This window comes from Peromyscus leucopus, chromosome 3 (genome assembly GCF_004664715.2).
Source record: "Peromyscus leucopus breed LL Stock chromosome 3, UCI_PerLeu_2.1, whole genome shotgun sequence".
In the NCBI taxonomy this organism is placed as follows: domain Eukaryota; kingdom Metazoa; phylum Chordata; class Mammalia; order Rodentia; family Cricetidae; genus Peromyscus; species Peromyscus leucopus.
The window spans coordinates 10401859-10422489 of NC_051065.1; the positions used below are offsets into that span (position 1 = coordinate 10401859).

The following is a 20631-nucleotide window of genomic DNA, read 5'->3' on the forward strand; positions in this document are numbered from 1 at the left end:
TGGTCAGTCCTGAACACATGCATACAAATGTCACCATACAGATTTGGGCAGGCTGTATTTACATATATATACATATATATGTAGCAACAACTAACTAAAAAAGAGATCATGAATTTGAAAGAAAGCAAGAAGGGTAACATGGAAGAGTTTATAGGAAGGGAGAGGAAGTGAGAAATAATGTAATTATGTTATAATTTCAAAAAATGAAAGAAAAAAAGAAATCATCCAGCAGTCAAATTATTTCTTGTAGCTAATTTTCCTATGTTTTAAGAATTTACTATTGTTTTCCACAATGAAGTTTCACTAAGGTATGTTTCGGTCTCAACTTCTTTTTATTGATTCACATTGGAGTTTGTTGAGTGTTCAAAAGCTGAGGGTTTCTGTCTTTGTCATATCAGGAAATAGCTCATCCACATATTTGTAAACATTTCTTATAAGTCTTTCTCCCATTCGTTTCTGGAACTATGGTTACGTTGGAGTCTTTCTATCTATTTTATTGTCTGCTAATTTCCAAAGTTTCCATTCTCTTGACTCCCTGTGTTCTATTTTGTGTATTTTATTTGTTAATGTCTCATAACTTACAGATTTCTCTTGAGTTTTGCCTTATATATTTTATCATTAAACTTTGAGTTCCTTACTGTCTGGATTACATTTTTAGTTGCTAATAATTTAATTTTGTTCTTTTTCAAATATCTGGGCCAGCTTTCATAACACGTATTCCTTCACTGTGCTTTCACTAGCCCCCTTCTGTTTACATAAGCTTATGAAATAGATTCATTTCTGATTATTAAAAGAGCAGCCATCTTTGGAACTTGTTCTAACAGGATTGTGATATAGATCTTAACTCTAAAAGTTGTTTATTTCTTCAGAGTTTGCTGCGCTTTCACTGTGAGACAACCTTGTATTCACTGTGAGAAACATACCCTCTTTGAGGTGTGTGTATTACAGTGGGTCTTGTGTTTGCTGTCAGAAACGTCTGTTTGAGGTATGTATTAAAGTGGGTCACTGAAGAAGACTGACATTTGATTTTGGAAAGAACCTGCAGGTATCATCAACTCTGGATGCGTTCATGACCATTTTCCAGTTTTGTTATTTTGCCACATACAGGGGTTAAAAATTCCTGAGTCTGGTAACTTCTCCAGCTTCTTTCTGTGCCTTTCTTAGCCACAAGTCTGCATGGTCACCTCTCTGTAAGTTGTAAGCAGAGTGATTCTTCAGGAACTTTTGATGCTGCTTGCACTGTTTTGTGTTTCCTTGTCAATTTGACACAAGCTAGAGTCATCTTGGAAGAGGGACACAAGAAAGTGTCTCCATCAGATTGGCCCGTAGGCAAGCCTATGGGGCATTTTCTTGATTAATAATTGAGGTAGGAGGGCATTGCTACCCCAGTTATGTTGCCCTGGGGTGTATAAGAGACCAGGCTGAACACGTAATGGGGAGCAAGCCAGGAGACAACATTCCACCATGCTTTCTCCTTCAGTCCCTGCCTCTAGTTCCTGCTTGAATTCTTGCCCAGGCTTCCTGCTTCCATAAAGTATAAAATAAGATAAACCCTTCTCCCAAGTCGCTTTTGGTCATGGTGTTTATCACAGCAATTAAAAGCAAACCAGGACACTGCTTTCGTCAGGAGTCCTGGTTTGTGGATTGAGGGGATGTGCTTACATCCCACACTTGGTTTCTTAAAAACCAACCGCAAGCCTGTTAAACCTCCATCTCTACTTTGTCAGGAATGGGATGGAGTTTCAGGCCAACTCTATTTTGGGACTTATTTGGTTCTTGTAGATTTACAATTTTTCATGTTTTTGTGGTTAAAGAATTCCTTCATTGCATCCCCTCATCAAGAAAGGTACTGAAACCACTCTTTTAAATACCATTCAGTTGTGTTAGGTATATCATACTGGTGGGCTCTCACTTAAGTTTTTTCATAATTACTGAGACAGAAAGGAAACCTTTTCATTTCTTGTCTGTGTTTGTTTCCATTTGTCACTGACTTTCTTAGCTTTATTTTGTGCTTGGAAACGTGAAATGGTGATGGCTAGATTCTCTCCTTCATCCCTTTTAGAGATTTAAACAAAATTTAGTTATTTGACTATTTCATTTGTATATAATGCATTCTGATTTTAGCCCCTCATTTTCTTATTACTCTGTAACCCCTATTAATCTCCACTTTCCCCTACATGGTCCTTTCTCAGCTTCATGGTTTTGATTTTGTTTTGTGACTCATTTGGATTAATCAGGGTGATGTGTGGGAGCTTTGGTTTAGAACTGTGAATTGGAGCCTTGAGGGGTAATCAGTGGGAACACAACTGAAGGCAATGACACCCCCTTTCCCCAAATCTGTTCAGAGAAAAAAGTTCATCAGCCAGGAGGAGGCCTCCTTAAGCCCCTCCTCCGTCCTTGCCTGGCTGTTGATGGGCCCATCCTTGTGCATCCCAGTGCAATCATTCAAGTTTAGAGTTTGGGATAGAAAATGCCTCTGTATTGCCCAGAAGGTGACAATTTGCAGGAAGCCCTTATTTCTTCCCCCTACTTCTGCAATAGTCTATGAGCCATGGAGATAATACAAATGCCATGTTTAAGGCTGAGCATTCAACCATCACTTCTTCTCAATACTTTATGCAGTCATAATGTCTCATTACAGTTCACTGGAGAGACTTCTCTGATTAAAGCTGAAGGTAACTGTTCATGATTATAGACATACATATTTACAAGGTGTTTGAACTCTGTGTAAATTTAGCTAAACAATAGAATTAAGTTCTCTCTAAAGTGCTATGACCTTCTTTGTCATAGGGTTTTGAGTGGGTTTACAGTAACATGTATGGGATTCCCTCCTGTGGAATGTGCCCTAAGAGAAACAAAATGCCATTTGTTGTTATCTCCACAACAGCCAGGCCATTATTGCGCAGGTGTACATATATTCCCTGGTGGCTGGTATTTTGGTTGATAGCTTTACATCTAGGTAAGATCATTGGTATCTTTTTCTCCCCAGCCAGTCTTCCTTCCATGTAGTACTTTGAAACTGCCCAGTAGGGAAGAAGTTTCCAGTTCGCTTCCAGCTGGGCTTCTGTATATCATACAACCAAGGTGCATAGTGCCTTCAAAGAAAAGAGTCATAACATCCAGCTCTGGTGGGCAAACAAGAGCAAGGAAAAAAGCATGGGCTGTTTTGGTGGCCTCCGGGCCCTGGAGTATGGGGCCTCCTTGACCAACAACTTGCAAGAAGCTATCTCAAATCTACCATTGGGGTTTTCTTTTTTGTTTGTTTGTTCAGTAAACCGTAGCTTGAGGTGAAGGTTGTTTGTTTGCTTGTTTACCATTCAGGATATCTCCTTTCCAGTTAATTTTTTTAGTTTGATTATAAGATTGTAGATTTCCATATGGCTTATGTTAGTAAGCTTTCCCCATTCCTTTGTCTCCTTAGCTGTCCATTCCCTCCCCACTTAAGCTATTCGATACTCTGTATTCCTCTTCTCTATTTTCATGTCACCTACAATGCACTACCTGCCCTCTCTGATAATGCACCTCGCTCCCAGTGCCATATTTCTCTATTGCTGGTCTCCACAGGATCTCTACGTTGAACATACAAAGTCAGAGATTTGAACTAGGATCCACATTCAAGAGAAAGCATCCAGCCTTTGTTTCTCTGTGCTTGGGCTACCTTAGTCAGTAGGTGTTTTTCTAGTTTTATCCATATGAGAGTCTCGAAGTCTTATATTACTTGTCATAGAGGTTATGGCAGTTTAAGTTTTTAAGTAACCTGAGAAGTTTTGCCGCTATACAATTACTTTGTATTAGTTTTGGGCCAGCGCTGGGAATTCCACTTTATTAAGGTGTGGATTCAATTCATTCTTGCATCTGGATTTATATAAATCCCAACCCCCCCCACCTTTTTTCCCTGGGAGTATTTCTGCAACTGAAACTATCTGGGACTTGACTGGATCTCCTGGGTGCCCTAACAAATAAAATATTTCTTTTAGGCTGTAGGATTTTAGTTTGTGGATTGAAATACTCTGACTCCCTGAGTTCAATGTGTTTGCTGCAAGTGTGTCTGTCTAACAGTTATGACCTTGCATATGTATGCAGAAAGGGAGGCGCTCCTGTGCTGTGAGCTGGAGGCTCCCCTAGGATATGCTCCAGAGTGGACTGTGTTAACTACTTCCTGTAGGAGAACAGAGGCAAGGGCATTGTTTTCAGATAGCTTTCTGGAGAGGTGGAATTTACGTATTTCAGCCTGTTTTCTTGGTAGCACGGATTTTAATGTGACACAGTGACCATCATTTGGGAAGGGAAGAAAAAGAGGGCAGGGTTCCTAGACTTTCAGGAAGAAAGAGGAACTAGTGTGAAACTATTTGGAAAATCATTTATTTATTTATTTATTCATATTACTATTTGTGGCTATTAATGTGAAAACAATTTGCATTCTTCTACAGGTTGAGGAAAACAAGTAACTGATTATTATTCAAGATGAAGCCATGTTTAAACTTTCCTTGGTGATATATATGTGTATGTAGATAGAGACATGTGATAAAATATGCATTGAGATATCTAAAGATAGAGAAATACACACACACACACACACACACACACACACGCACACGTACACGCACATGCACACACACACAGAGTAAGGGCAAGAGAGAGATTTTAAGGAACTGACTGGTTTGACAGTGGTAGGCTCTCAGGGTAGGGATTGGGTAGGAGACAGTCTTGCAGTCTCGAATATCAAATCTGCTTTCTAGGCAATGCAAGCCTATGGAAGCAGGTTTTCTGTGCTGCAGTTCTGAGGCAGAATTGCTTCTCCTTTGGCTTACCTTAGCACTTTTTCTCTTAAGGTTCGATTGGTTGAATGTGGTCCAGCCTTATCTACAGTCAATTTTTTTTTTAAATTTTAATCACACCTAAAACATTTCATTGTAAGGCCTAAGTTAGTCGTTGATCAAATAAACTGGGCACCACATCTAGCCAAATAGATTAATATAATAACCTAACTCCCACAAACCTCCAGCAGCAACAAACCCTCTATCCCTGTAGCCCAATGTTATAGAACCAAAATGAATTTCTGTCAATTTTACTTATAATTTAATTTACATTAGCAAAACATACAGCTTGTGGTAAACGTATGCTGTTGTGTATCCTTTCCTTATGCACACCTAAGGCTAATCATCCATATATTTAGATGAATGATATCTATAGAGACTTTGTACCGAGTCTCTTCTTTTGCCCCAGAGCAGTGGTGAACCCATAAATACTTATAAAGTACCAGACGAAGGAGGCACATCTGAAGATCCCTCACTTCTTGTCTCCTCTGGCACTTCTTCCCTTCCTACCCAGTCCTGTGTTTAACTTATTTGGGCCATCCTGCTCTGTGTGCAGAACTAGAGGCAGCACTAGCTGGCGGAACCGAAGGTGGTTTCCCTACTTCCCTGACTCCTCCCACTCCCATTCCAAGTGCCAGGATCCTGCGGCTGCCTAATAGAAGCATCAATCATGTACACAGCAAGTGGTGATGTACAGAATTGAATTTGGCAAGACATCTATTCAATTTCTTGATTTAGACTTCAGAAATTTCAGCTCACTAAACATGTTTTCTCTATCTGCTTCCAGCTGGGAAACCCAGGATGAATGCTTGTCTCTTTCATGTTGCACTTCATTCAGCTTTTCATCCCGGAATGGGAATTACTGCTCTCATATTCTCTGCTCGGCTAGCTCTGCATGTACTCTGAAGGTCTGTTATGACAACCTCTCGGTGTCGATTAGGAAGAGTCTCATGCTTAATTGTATAAAAAACAACCCCATGCAAACCTCAGAAATGACCAGAATATCACCCTCTCTCGGTTAGCATAAGTGACAGACGCTTGTTATAAATTGTAGCTTGGGACTCATTCATATTTGTGTTGTGGCTCATATAGAACTTTATTCTGCTTTTATGTTGCTAATGTAAAGTCAGGCAAGTGGTCCTAGGATAATGATAGACTCTTCTACGTAAGGCCACCATGATGCTTGTCGATGGATTGGTTCTGTCCAGCCACCTTTTCAGCTATTCCAATTATTGCCATTTTCCAGTGTAGGAGTGATTGAAAAATGGAAACTAAGAGCTGGGTGCCTATCTACAGGAGATAATCTTAAAGTTGCATGAATTGTTTTCTCTCACATACTACTAGACTGAACCTACTCATGTGGTCATACATAGCTGCAAAGGAGGCTGGGTGTAGAGCAACCAGCTAGAAGGAAGAGAATTCTACAAAAGGAAAAAACAAGGATGGGGAGGACTTAACACTGAACCATAGTTAGGAGGTCTGTGCTACATTTGTTTCAGATGTTAAACTATTTTTGAGAATAAAGTATTTCTTTTTGTAAATTCCAGAACTAGTCTAGAGCTAGTTTGAGCAAAAGTAGAAAGTATGTCATGGAGACAAAGAACTCAGGGTGAGAACACAGCTGGTACTCAGAAAGAGATTAGAAACAGGAACTGAAAATTTTCACAGCTGTCCAGTGACTGCATCTCTGCTTCTCTCTGTGTTTCTCAATTATTGACTGTCTGTAATGTAGTATTCAATAACCCTCAGAGATACTCCAAAAAATCACATCTTATAAATCCCTAAATTCACCTTTGGCAAACCGAGCTCTGTGCAGGGTTCATTTGGGTTCCAGTAATTTCGCTTTCCAGTTTCTGAGTAGTGTTGCTGGACAGATTCAGCTATGGCCTTGTCTCAAGGGCCATAGTGTGAAATTATTATTGCTAGGGGCCCAAAGATGTGTTGGAGAATATCCTAGAAAAAAGAGCTCTTTCTTAAAGTGAATCTGCCTCCTCCAATTTAGTTAATAGTCTCAGAAATCCATCGCTTCAGTGTGACCCTTGTCTGCTTCTTGAGCTCTCTCAGTCAATCATTAGTCTATGTCTTCATAAACACTAGGGGAACTCATGGCAAAGCCTCACTGGCTGCAGTTCGGAAAGAAAATGAAGAATAACTTGGTCTTCTGAAAAGTCAGTTTCACTTAACCTAACTGGCACCAACACCCAACAAAGTCACTCTGTGACTACAGTAAGATGAGATAAACCGAAATAATGTCCTGATCATGTCTGAAAAATGCTCACAAACCTCAGACCTGACCACATAATCTTAGCACCAGGCTATTGTCATGTATCAGTTACATCTTTAGACTCACATTTGGTACTTCTGAAGGTGTTATTGATACTTAAACTTTGAATTCCAACACTTTTTATTGCTTACAATTTTCATACATGCATACAATGTATTTTAGTCAAATCCATCCCGCATTTTCTCCCCTTCAGCCTCCTCTCCATTATTCTCTTTCATTTCCAAGGTCTCTCTCTCTCTCTCTCTCTCTCTCTCTCTCTCTCTCTCTCTCCTCCCTCCCTCCCTCCCTCCCTCCCTCCCTCCCCCTCCCTCCCTCCCTCCCTCCCTCCCTCTCTCTCTCTCTCTCTCTCTCTCTCTCTCTCTCTCTCTTCCCCCCCCCCCCGCCCCAGTCCAGGTAGTGTTGTCTGTGTATGCATGGGTAAGGAATTATCTATTTGGACCATGGGTAGCTTCTTAGGGGCCGAGTCCCTGAAGGACATTGACTCTCTCAGCAGCCAGTTGTTAATCCCACCTTTGCTAGGGGGTGGGACTTTGTGACTCCCTCCTCCTCCCTCCCCTAGCCTCACGCACACTGGGGTTTTTTCTGGCTTGATTGTGTGCTGGTCTTACACATGTTGTGGACCTTGTGCATATCGTCACAACCCCTGTGAGTTCATGTGTGCTACTGCCCATCGTGTCCGGAAAACACTGCTAAGCTGTAGCTGTCAATTCCCTCTGACTCTTAGAATCTTTCTGCTCCCTTTCTATTGATGATCACAAAGCCTTGGGGAGGGGCAGTGTTGATATAGATGCCCCATTTAGGGCTGAGCACTCACAGTCACTTATGCTCACCACTTTGAGCAGTTATAAGTCTCCACATTAAGGAATGCCCACTGCACAAGGAAGCTTCTCTGCCTCAGTGGTACTAAGGATGGGCTAGGCTAGTGATCTGATTTGTATAAATGGTAATTAAACAAGCCTATCATAATTTGAAGGCCTTCACAGTTCATTGCAAAAGAATGTTTACAGATATCATCATAAAAAACTTAGTTTTAAAAAATTATTTAGAATTTTGAAAATGATTCTTATAGAAAATTCTTTATATTCATTGTATTAACATAATAATGAGAATATAGTAGTTTAAGCAGTTACAAGTCTTTTAATCATTTTGGATATTTAAATCAATTGATCAGGCAATTTAAATTGGGAAATGGTATTTTAATTTTTGCTTTCATTGGCTATATCCCACCTTGCTGATATATTCCTCCTGTGAACTCCTGGGTCAGCTCCTACAGCACTAACTTCTGGGCATTATTCATTAGCTCGATGCATCTGTTTGTAGTCCTCTGTAATTTACAGCAATTGTAAATGACTAGAGGGTGTGAATCATGTCAGAGAACTTTTTCCCTGGTCTCCTACAGGGGTTGATACTCTACACAACATAATTGTTTTTTAAATGAATGGCTGACTTCTGGATGGGGGGATTTGGGTGACAGCCCAGAAAGGACCCTAGACTGCTGGTTTACATCTCCAGTGGATGTGGCAGCACACTGGAGGCACCCTATTTCTTGAACAATGAAAAGGGGACAGTACCAGGGGCTCCAGAATGCAGAGTGCCTACAGAAGACCCCGAATAGGAACAGAATGGAAGATAGGTCTCATCTGCCTTATCGTTTTGGCTCTAAGTTCTGTCCATGGACTGTTATATTCATTTAGGAAGTATATTTAAGATAGTCACTGGTAGGCTTGTGTGGTCCCAGCCTGCTGGATTGTTGCTTTACTTCATACAGCATGTATCTTGTTTCATTTTATTAATTTTAAGGATGTAGTGGCTTAAAATTACCTAGACTTTGTTCTTAGCAGGAATTTGAGATTTGACAAAGAATCTTCTACTTATGTGAGTTTATCCTCTACTTCTCAAAGATGTAGTCTTCTGGGATGGAGTTACTATAGAGGCAAAGTGATCAAAATGGGATATTAGTTCTGTAGAATGCTAACAGAACATATACATAAATTGGCCCTCCTCTCTGGCAGAGAATGTTCTATTATAGGATTTAAGAAAGACGTAGTGAGTGCTTTTCCATGCCTAAACCATGCCTTGCACCTATTTTTTTTTTTTTTTTGCACTATGCTTTATTTAATACATTTGCTTCTTTTTCTGTGGTTTCTGGTTCTTTTTCTTGATCCCTCTTATCAGATTATTTAAATAGATATGTTTTTTTGATATTCCTTTACCTTCCATGGCAGGATTAGCACTTCCTTTCCCATGTTATCTACCGCATCTAACTTGCTGTGGTAATATTTCTAGAATATTCCTTCCGTATTTCTAGAATATTCTGACTTAAAATACTCTTAAGGATTCTGTTTGGGTCTCTTACGCTTGGATTTGTGCTACCCAGCCTACTGAATGCCATGGCCATTTTGTCCAGGTGCTTCTGGGTGCTTTTCCCACATACAGCTGACTTCTACCTTCCTATTAGGCTTGCTCATTTGCATATCTTCATCTTCTCACCGGGAGAATTCCCAGTGGCTTCTCATTGGCCTCCCGTTACCTGTCCAGGTCTTCAGCGTTTTGCTGTTTTGTTTTAGTCTACTGCTAGCTTCATATCCTGTATAAATCTTTCTTGATAGAGTGTAAGTAACTACAATGCATGAATCAATTGTTACCAGGATTTCATAATTTATCATTAAATTGTTCTCTAGGGTTCCTTTAGATAGTATTGACTTCTCTAACCTTGATTATAAACTAAAGACATTCAAGATTCAGTGATTTAAACTTTCTTTTAACGTTAGCTTTATTCTTGACATAATAAATAATAAAAATAAGACACTAGAGGGATGAAAGGTGTGCTTTAATCAAAGGACACTGGAAGGGAAGAGGCTCTGAACGGAGGAGGAGGCTTGTTGAAAGGCCAGGACTGGTTGGGAAGCGACGAGAATGGGCCATTGTTCCTGCTCTGGGCGTGGAGTGCAGGGCAGTGAATGGAGGCTTCAACTCTGGTTAGAGGGGGCCATTGTTCCTGGATGCCCGCATTAACTCTGAGTAAGAGAGAATTCATCAGAAGGCTCTTGTGTTTTATTTCCTCTCTTGCTCTGGGGCAGAGATTGTTCTACTTCACAGGCTGAACTTGTTACCTCTTGCCCCAAGAGGCAGAGATGCACTGCCAGAGCGTTTCCGTTTTGATACACCTTGTAGGGATTCTTCAATTTCTTTAGAGAAGGAAGCTCTCGGCAGTGTGGCACACCACTGCCACAGAAGCCAGAGGATGCTATTTTTCAGGCAGAGGTGGAAGTCTCCTGTAGCATGGGCCCAATAGGACTTTTGGGGGGTGATGGGAAAAGACAGCATTTTGCAAGCATAGCTCTCATTGAATATCCCGTGTAGCAATTATTATTGTATTTCAGTCTGGCAGCCTTTGCTTTTTGTGTGAATTAGGAAGAGAAACGTTAGGTGACCGTTTAAGCCTTGGCTTTAAAAAAAAATCCTTTAATTTATTAAAGTTCAAATTAAACAAATCTCCTGCTGTTAGTAAAGTTTTCTGAACTATTTTGTGTAAATGTTATTCATCCTTTGAAATCAGTACAATTAAAAGTTGTGTTAAGAATCCCCCCTTTCAAGGCTGTGAACTTTTTCTCTAAGGATTTTTACCTCATTCCAGCTCTTTGATTTCTTAAACATGCCTCAGAAAGAAGATATACATATTCTTTAATTGCTTCTTAAACCTGCAAAGTTACATTCTGTCTCCCAGTCACCCCCCCCCCGCCCATCTTTAAATGATTGCACTTCTCCCTAGATTAGTAGCTTGCTAATTTGGAAGTTAAAATGAACTCAGGAATAAAAATCATTTGACAAGGTATCCCAGGATTCACTTCAAAAAGATGCAGCGGCTCCTTAACAAGGCTGTCTGAGAAGAGCGCCTCTTTATGACATAGTGGGGACATCTAGTGGAGAGAAGTCAGAATGCACCAGAGAAGGGGACAGACAAAAATTGTGCTTAAAATATTATTATTATTATTATTATTATTATTATTATTATTATTATTATTATTATTATTATTTTACACCCCGACCACAGTTTCCCCTCCCTCCTCTCCTCCCAGTCCCTCCTCACCCACCTCCCTCTATTTCCCATCCACTTCTCCATTTCTATTCAGAAAGGGGCAGGCCTTCCATGGATATCAGCCAAACATGGCATATCAAGGTGCAATAAAACTAGGCGCCTCCCTCATTAAGGCAACCCCCAAAGCTTAAGAGAGTCAGAGGCAGCCCCTGCTCCCACTGTTAGGAGTCCCACAAGAGGAGCAAGCTACATAGCTGTTAACATATACGCAGAGGGCCTAGGTCAGTCCCGAGCACGCTCCCTGGTTGTCGATTCAGTCTCTGTGTGGCCCTACGAGCAGGTTAGATGATTCTGTGGACTTCAGGACACCCAGAGACCCTGTCTTGAAAAACCAAAAACCCAAACCCAAACCAAAACAAATCACAGTGCCCTTACTGAAAAGGCCATGTACAGTTTAGATTTGATTCTCTTTTTCCCCCAATTTGTTATTTCGAACTAGTTGCGAATGCAGTAATTGATTGTGTTTTATTAAATAAATAAACTTGTCATAGTTTACGGTAGTGTAGCTTTTAATTTAAGATGTCCTCTACAGAGTAGGTGGTATCTCCTTATCAAGCGTGTTGAGGCAGATTTACATATCATGAAGGAAGGATGAAATATTTAGCTAGTTATTTGAACCTGAGGAATATATTTCTGAATCTTCCTTTTTTTAGCACAAAAAAGTTCAGGGTTATAAAAACAGCAATTCTCTGGGTTTGGAAGTCTCAAATCTTATTTGTATGATATTATAATAATTTTCTATAGTATTTATACTATTTAAGAGTTTTTCACAACTACCATATCAAGTCATTCTCAACAAAGTAGGACTTAGAATTTAGCTCACACATGAATTGATAGGAAGGTAAAATAACTTGTGCACTGAAGAAGCAGCTCAGGCTTCTTGAAGTTTGACAGAATGCCATCCACCATCTACCATCATCTTCTTCTTTACCGATAGCCTTTCCAATCATTTACAAACCTCACAAGATTGATCACTAAACCCGCTTTGTAACTGGGAAAGTTAAGACTCCATTTATGAATTGACTTGATCAGACTTACAGAGGCTCAGAGGCAGGGCCTATGTTCACATCCAGCGCAATCTGAATTTATTTCACAAAGTGGAAAAACACCAGGTGAGTAAGCCAGGAACCCCAGGAAGATGATGCTGTGTGTTGATTTTCTCTGAGGCCAGAGAAGCCCACTGGTAAGGGTTTGCTGACTGTAAGTCAAAACAAAATACAAAACAATAAATGTAACTTAGAGTTGAATATGTCAAAAATTAAAAAAATATTTAAATAGATATATTAGAATAACTGGGCAAATTCTTTAAGTTGGAGGAAAAGATTATCAAGAAATTTTCTGATAATTGCTGGTCACTATATATGTTTATGAAAAACAATGTTTAAGCGACAATAGAGGCACAATAGGACACACAGTTAAATTTAATTTTTTAAAGATTAAATTAGCTAAAGACAATTTATGGAAGAAACAATTCTAAGCAGCAAAACTAGTTACATTTTGAAGACTATTACATGAAATTAACAATGTTTACAAATTCTAATTTGCCACTGGAGTGGATGAGCCAATGAAAAAGATTAATCATGAAGTGATCTAAAGTCAAGAGATAGATCAATTAACTATATGCAATAATTTGAAAATTTCCAGATAACGTATTTTGGCAATATTGATTGATTTTACTTGGAAAATTTTAAATTGAATTCCTTAAAATTGAATATTCATGATATCATTTTATATGCACTACCTTTAGTTATTTGATTTAAACAACAGTTTAGTTTCACAAATAAATTGAAAAAGCTACTTGAGTGAACTGCATGTTTATGTAAAACAAAACACTCGAGAATCAATTGATTCCAAATAAATTGAAAGCTAGTAAGTAAACATCTTAAACAACTTTATATGATACTGAAATTTTTATTGAGATTGAACACATCTTTAATGGTTTAACAAGATTATTTAAAGGTAAATTATTTCTATTAGTAGGTTCAATATGTTTAAAAGAAATCCAAGGTGTAAGTATATCTATCTCATAAGAATAAATCATGTGAAGTAGGAATCTATTTATAAGTAGATGGCTGCAGATTCCTCCTCTAGGAGACATTAGATCTTAGCTGCTATTCTATTTATAACTGTCCATTGGCTTCATGGAATAACCATATTTTATTCAGTTGTTGGTATATTCTCATGTTAACGCACATTTAAGACAATGCTTTTGAATCCTCAAATTACCTTTATTTGCTTTTATCATTGAGGCTCACAACATCACTGTCTAAAAAGTTATGTACATTACCAGTGACATTTGATTATAGTTTTCTTCCTCTTTTCTTACTAAATTAAATACATGTCTCTCAATAAGGACAAATTCCTGCATATTGCCTGAAATATTCTCCACACACCTCAGTGATAAAGAGACACCTTTACGAAGGCCTGATATTGCCGTCCCAAAGAGAACGTAACAGTACAGAAAATAAGCAAGTGAATCTGAGAGTTACAAATAAGCTTCAAGCAGAATCTTCTAAACTTCACTGCAGGAAACTTTAAAAAAGTAATTTTCCTAAGCAATATGTATTTTTCCATGCTAGTTTTAGTGGTTATGCCTATTACAGATAGGTAGTAACTAAATAACTATTATTTTAGCTCGATAGGATTAAAAATTAGAAATGTAAATTGGCCTCTGACTCTATCTATAAACCCTCATCTCTGTTTTTATGGAAATACCCCTTTTAGTGGTTTAAGCCTATGAAGAAAAAACACTGAAGATTTTTAACTAGCCGCTTTTCAGGGGATAGAAAGGAGCAAAGAAGATTTGGCCGTGAAAAGAGCAAATAAATAGGTGCTCCAAGATTAAAAAGAGGGTAGGAGTGCATGCTGAGCTGTTGAAAGGCCTCTCTGTGTTTAAAGGAAAATATTGTTTGGTGCTTCCGCCAGCGCATGATCAAAATAAGAGGTACAAATTAGTTCATGGCTGCCGAAGCCACAAAACATCATGCAGAGCGCTATCTTTGGGAACGTTTTAATGAGGAGAAGAGGTCATCAGAGTGTGACATTGCTTTTCAGAATTCTTCAAGAACAACACAGACTTCCTGTTCCAAATGTGGGAGAGAATAAAACAACCTTAGTAGTAATCGTACAACTTTTGAACCGTGTTCCTTGGAAATGTTGGAGCGCGCTCATTTTGTAGCTTTAGTTAGCTATCTCAAAGGAAACGCTTCCATATTTTTCCATGTGCCCTTATTTCAAACGTGCAGCGAAACGGCAGAGCTTTAACATGGATTATATTTATAAAATAAAGTTTTATTCAGGCTTCTAAAGAGATTTTAATGTTTTCATTGCTCCAGGTGAAACGGTACACCGTGACTCTGCTCATTAACATTTCATATCAGTGTAGAAAAAAATCCAGGATCACCACAGACCGCATAAAAGGAGGGAGAGTCTGCCTTTGAAATTAAATTCACTACGATCTTAGTTTTGGCGCATTTCAAAACGTGATTTTAAAATGTATAAGTTGTTAATGACATCCCAGGTCAAATAGTCACAGTCCAGTATTAAGTCCTACAGAGAATGCCATTATTTAAATGTGTAACGTTGTCTGAGCTGGAGTTGAAGAGGTTTTCCTGACATGTAATAAATAGGACGGTTGTTTTTGTTTCAGATGTCAATATTACAGCATATTTAGGAGTGTAAGGACAGATTGGTGCATTTTATTGCTACTCTAGTGCAGACCAGTTGTCTGCCTTCTGCTTTTCATCACTATGACTGCATTTAGAGAAAATAATCATGTTCATATATTTACTGCAAGTATTTTTAAAAAAAACAGACTTCTGATTTCTCACAGATCAATACTTTACAATCTTAAAGCTTACTTGTGATTTTTTTCCCCTCTCAAATAAAGTATTCACAAATAACACACTACCTCTTGATGTGTGAATTTAATTGTCAAAGGCATGAAAATAATTTCAAAGAGGTACAGATAGAATTTGGGCTGGTATTGAGATGGAAGACATCATTTTGGTGCTATACTTATAATGATTCTGATTAATATGTAAGGAAAAGGTGATTTATGTATACTTAATTAACATAGAGGCAGGCATACCTAGTGGGTTTCTTTTCCTTCCCTCTTTTTTTTTTTTTTTTTTAATCTTACCTTATTTTTTATTTCTGGTGTGAGGAATGTCAAGCCAGACTCCCTGCCTTACGGACGACAAAGGATAAAAGCTTGCCACTTCAGATTTTGAGCTTTTCAACTGTTTAATAAAAAAGTTCTGAACTTATCATCGACCATTTACTTAACTCAGACCTTTCTATTAATTTTATTTCTTTTTAACATATGCAGGCTTTGTTCTTAAATATTCCTATTCATAAATCAGACACATGTAAGTTGCTGGCCCTAAGAGGTAGAATTTTTCTACAGAGACCTAGCAAGTTTTTATGTTTAGCTTAGCCTTTAGTGTGGTTTGGCTTTGCTACCTTTTGGGTTGGGTTGTGGTCTTTTCCTGTGAATGATCATATATTAGTATGTTGTGTCAGTTTGCTTTACTGTTGTTTTCTACATGATTGCTCTTTATGACTGGTCTTCTTGCTCAGCCATTCTGTGAATCTAATGTATTCTAGTTCATAAATATCACCCTGCAATCCCTCTGATGTCTTAGGCATCCTAAAGCCACATGCGGTCCTAAAATTTATCATAACACCAAAAGTTAAGTCCCAGAAACTAACATAAGAACAAAAAAAGGGTAACATATCTATTTTTTCTTTCTATTATTTCAAAATACACCCCAGTTGAGAAAAAAAAAGGAGTACATTGTGTGGGGAGCATCAACAAAAACATCATGACAAGTTCTCATTTAAGTATGAAAACAGTATTTTTTCAGCAAAGATTTATTTCCAAGTAAAGTTTTTTAATTAAAGAATTATTTTTTGTTTGATCATTAACTAATGCCTGTAGTTTTTGTTGTCAGGAGTCGAAAAGCAAATCATGTGACTCAGTCAAAAATTAAATCCCTCTTTATATTATATAACTTTCAACACTTGTTAAAACTTCAAAAATATAATCATCTAAAAATTTTGCAGAGATTTTGTTTTACAAATCAATTTTGCTTTAATTACTACAATAATGGATTTCATTGTCTCCCAGTGTAAGTTGAAAATGTTTTGAAGAAAAATTTGAAAATAAATCTTGTAAACAAATAATATTAATTAATACTGTACCATAAACATACAAAATGAGATGAAAGACAAAAATAAAATGTACATATTTGATTAACTTCATCTGAACATCTATTAAATCTCTACTGTAGATACATTAAAATTTAATGCTGTTTATCATTGTTAGGAAGAATTTTCATTTTTTTTCAGCTACTAATATTCTATATCATATTTAATTGTTGACTTGATGCGATGGTCTATAGTATCTCCAGTACAGAGATCTACATTTCAAGTTATTGTCACGTTAGTTAAAAAGATTTTTAGTCATCTTCAGTTTTAATGTTTGCACTGACTGTACTAAAATAAGAATGAGTAAATTGCTAATGCTATTCATGCACCAAGACAGTGACTTCAGACTGAGAGTAGCCATTGTATTCCTCCCTGCTCTGTACACTCAAGATGTAGAATGTGCCCAGAGGGCAGGAAGACTTAACTGTATTCAGTCTTGTCCCTGGAGCTCATTCAGGTTTTTGGGCACTCTTGCGAGCTGGAGAGGCAGCTTTGATCTTTTCTACACTGTACTTTTCATTCATTAAAGATCAGAATGACCAACTACTTCATCTGAAGCCCACATCGAAGCATCAGAAATATGTTTACATCCTCAAAAACCGCTGATATATAGTAATTGTGGATGGTGTTTTATAAACAACACTAACGAATGTGGCTTGTGGATGATTTAAGTACTGATTAATTTTGATTTCGTGTAATTTTTTGACTGGTGCACAGATTTTATATATTAACTTAAAAATGATAACTTTGGCCTCTATACAATGCATCATTATCACTTGCTTGGCATATTTTCCTGATCTCTAGTGAATGAGGCCATGTTTTTAAAGATTGTTTTCGTTTTGGTTCTGTGTGTGTGTGTGTGTGCGTGTGTGTGTCTGCACACATGTACATGTGGATACTCATGGAGGTCAGAAGAGGGTGTTGGATTCCCCTAGAGCTCTAGTTATAAGCAGCTGTGAGCTGTCCTGTCATAGGTGATGGGAACTGAACTTGGGTCCAAGGTAAGAGCAGTATACGCTCTTAACTGCTGACCCATCTCTATGGCCTCCAACAATATTAATTTTTTATTCAAAATTTTACTATAATCTCAAAACAAAAGAAAATAATAAAAAATTAAAAAAATAAAGATCAACCATTTTGATGTACCCATCAAGTTTTCCCTGTGGACTTTTGCAGCATAAATGAAGCATAATGACCATGTGTGATTATAGGCAAGAGAAAGACTGAAAAGCAGAATTCTTAGGAGAGCAGACACTGAGAATGGGTAAATACCAGGATCCCATCTCTTACTGTATCCACGATAGAGAGAATCTTTCTAGCTGTTTAACATGTTCAGGGTATTAGACACTCTAAATTATCAATAACACTATGCATCTCTTAGGGTAGGATCTAGTCGGGAAATGGAGACAAAGATAATGATAGAGGAAGCAATGTATTTGGATAAATTTTTTCAACTGTTATCACGTTTGCTAGAAAAATGTATCTTTAAATGTAATCTTAATTGCTAATTAAAACCATTCCTTTTTCCTACTTTTTTTGGGGGACTCTTCCTATTATAGATTATTTTGTGTGCAATTATTAAAAATGATGTTAAATACACTTACTGTTGTGATATATTTATGAATGCATTATATGTACATATTCATACACATACACATATACGAATGATACATATATGTATTAGCCCGTGGAAGGGAAAACCTATTGTAGAGTTTCTTTTCATGATATGTTTGTGACCAAGGTAATGATTTGATTTTAGGATGGTGGGGTTTTCAGTGAATACTAACTGGTTAACAGGAAAATCCGAAGCAATGGGTCCAGATGACTGATTCCCGACTGAAGTCTGTAGTAGATGCCACCTTGTTATTTCTTCTACTCTGTCTGTTTGCATGAGAATATGAAAAAGGCTGATAACATGTTGACTCAACTTGCAAACACAGCCACATAGGCTTGGCATCTAAAGTGTATATTTAAGATTTTTTAAAAAATAAATCAACTTGTTATAAAACCTTCCTCAGATCTTGGCCATTAATATGTTATGTACAATTTTGTGTTGGTGTTAATTCATGAAAATTGTAAAAATAGATGAAGCAAAAGAAAAATTCATTTCTATAGTAGTATACAAATACATTTGTGAGAAGCACTACCCAGTTTACAAATATAAACTCTGAGAAAGCTTCAAAAGCAAAACTTTTTTGAGCACTGATATGAAGTGGAAAATTCCATATCTGACTTCATGTAGTGGATCACAGTCAAATGCAGGCACTTAGGAAACACCAACTTTGTATTTAAACTTTTGTTTTATCTCTGAGATATATTTGCATGTATGTGTGAATATCCCCAAATTTAATACATTAAAATCCCCAACACTGTTGAGTTGTTGTTGTTGTTATGTTTTAAGACAGTCTCTTAAAGCACTTCACAGCTGGACACCCAACCTGCACTGTAGTTTGAGAAGCTGTGATCTAGGCAAAGGGTTTGCAATAGGAATGAAGGTGAAGGAGCATCTTTAGACGTAATATGCTGAGTAAGAACAGCAGGATTGAAGACACATAGTAACCCAGATGTGCAGTTGCTAGAATGTTAAGCCTACTACTCAAATTATACAGGTGGAGCTAGCCACCATTTAATTGGAAATATGGCTTCCAGGAGTACATTACAACTAGACTGCAAATTATTTTGCCTTGTCTCCCATATATCGTTATGTGATAGTAGCCCTTTGGTTAAGTTCTCATTCTTATGTTTGTTTATTCATTAATATAACAAGTGTTTATTAAATGTCCATCTATGAAAAATCAGTAGTACGGTGTTTTAGGGGAAGGTGGGGAGGAAAAATGGAGAAAGAGGAACAAGAAGAGATGGAAAGAGAAAGGTAGAGAGGAAAGGATAGGGAACAGAAAAGAGAGAGGGGCTTAGTGAGAGAGAGGAAGGTAGAGGGGAGGAATGAAGATGAGGATGAAGGAAAGGGAAAAATATGGAAACATTAACAATTTCCATATTAGATATGTGGATAGAATTAGAGACATCTAGGAATGACAATGCACACTCAATATCAGCACTTGTGAGGCACAGGCAGGGAGGTCTCTGCGACTTCAAAGCCATCTTGGTCTACATAGCAAATGAATTTCAGTCTAACCAGAGCTACATAGTGACTGTCTTAAAACAAACAACAGCAGCAGCAACAACAACAGCCACAACAGCAGCAGAGAGTTGCATGCCTATCACAATATAAACAGGTTGCCTTATGTTGAAGGAATGATATTAAATTTTAAGCAGTACAACAATTCTTTTTTTTTTTTTTTTTTTTTTTTGGTTTTTTTGAGACAACAATTCTTATGAAGTGGAATTTCTAGAAAAGATACTACAAGAAATACAAAGACCTAAAGCCATATGAAGAATGAGTTGAACTTTACACAGAAAACATAAACTGAAGGAAGCATTGGTGGCTGATTTTGTGTAGATTTACGAAGGATCATGAAACATGAGACTTGATTGATCTGGGAGCAGTCTGAATGTAGATATAGGTTCCACATCAAGACAGTCCCCAAATTCTTTGTGAACATATTGCTTTATTGTATAAGTTTCACCTGGGCTTCTAAGACTCATCCTCATGTATGAAATCTTCAGTGACACAAGAACTCAAAATATGTTTGCTTCTGCATGACTTTTCCTTGAGTTATATCATAAGTTGAAATTGTCTACATAGATTTTAGATCACAAAGACTTATAAGCCCTCTCTTGTTTCTGCCTTCTGTAAGTGTCAGCTTAGATTTCCTGCACTGGTACTCTCTCAAGAGGCTTATGGCTCATTAATTTAAACTGATAAAAATTTCAGATCTTCATATCGTACAATAAATGTTCATACACACACATATGACTAAATACAGCCATTATCATATCCAATGCCTTACATACTCTTTTTTCACTGTGAACACATTACAATCTATTCTCTCAGAAGTTTTCGAATACACGTTGTCATTAGCTACTGAGCTGTACAATAGATCTCTTGAACTTATTCTCTTTACCTAATTGCATTATTTCTGCTTTGTCCATCATCTCCTCCCTGCTTCTACGAATTAGACTCTTTTGGATTTCACACGAGTTATATGGTGTCTTTCTTTCAATATTTTTATTAACTACTATAATTGTGTGTATGTGCGTGTGTGCGTGTGTGCATGTGTGCATGTGTGCGTGTGCGTGTGTGTGTGTGTGTTTGTGTG

The 20631-nt window shown here is 37.6% G+C and overlaps 1 long non-coding RNA gene across 1 annotated transcript in view; it reads left to right on the forward strand.

Moving 5' to 3' along the window:
- The window catches only part of LOC119087514, a 52118-nt gene that overhangs the window by 12557 nt on the left and 18930 nt on the right, over nucleotides 1–20631 (forward strand). The gene's annotated exons all lie outside the window — the stretch shown is intronic.